Raw genomic sequence first — 813 nt, forward strand, 5'->3', positions numbered from 1 at the left:
TCTCATTTGTACTGAGTCTCCTTTCCATGGTTTTTTTTTTTTTTTTTGGCAGTTTTTCTCTCTCGGGTTTACCTTCAATTCCTGAGCTTCACAGTGTTTAGGGAGCTTTTCCTTTGTGCTTTTAAAATGTCCACTAGTCCTACATCACTTTCAGGGTGACTCCTTCACCTTGGCTCTTTTTTCAGGGTTTTTGCCTGCTACTCCTCTGGGCCAGTTGTAACTCTTTAAAAAAAAATGGAATGTTTCATGAATTTGCGCGTTATCCTTGTGCAGGGGCCATGCTAATCTTCTCTGTATCCTTCCAATTTTAGTATATGTGCTGCTGAAGGGAGCACCAGCCATAGCTCTTGAACCCTTCTTTTTTCCTGGCATCATAGCACTTCTTGCTTGCTCTTAAGCTTGTTTTCATCATTCTTTTCTAAGCTTGGATAGTTTAGGTTTTCTTGTTTCCTATTCTTGTGGCTGAGGCTTCTGACTTGGCAATTTAGTTTTGCACACAGCTGCTTTCTCTGTCCTCCCCCACCTCCCAGAAGCTCAAGAGCTAAGGTCTTTTCATTGAAATGCAAGACCTACTTTAAACTGAAATCCTCAGAAATCCTGTAGGAAATTAAGGTATAATCAACTGATGTGCTCTCATCTAATAGCATTGATGGAAAGAGCTTCGTTACCCTATAAGTGAGATAAAGAAATACACAAGTGTATGAATGAAACAATAAATGCACACACATAAACATATATAAGGACTCTAAATACCTGAATACACATGCATATAAGCATGCAAAAATAATATAAATAGTCACACAGATACATACA

The 813-nt window shown here is 38.5% G+C and overlaps 1 non-coding gene across 1 annotated transcript; it reads right to left on the reverse strand.

The window, feature by feature from the left end:
* Window positions 1-228: 228 nt before the first annotated feature.
* On the reverse strand, window positions 229-335 carry LOC114096540 (U6 spliceosomal RNA). Its single transcript, XR_003583441.2, has one exon. It is a non-coding gene; the product is annotated as a U6 spliceosomal RNA (small nuclear RNA).
* Window positions 336-813: the final 478 nt, after the last annotated feature.

This window comes from Marmota flaviventris, chromosome X (genome assembly GCF_047511675.1).
Source record: "Marmota flaviventris isolate mMarFla1 chromosome X, mMarFla1.hap1, whole genome shotgun sequence".
Lineage (NCBI taxonomy): Eukaryota > Metazoa > Chordata > Mammalia > Rodentia > Sciuridae > Marmota > Marmota flaviventris.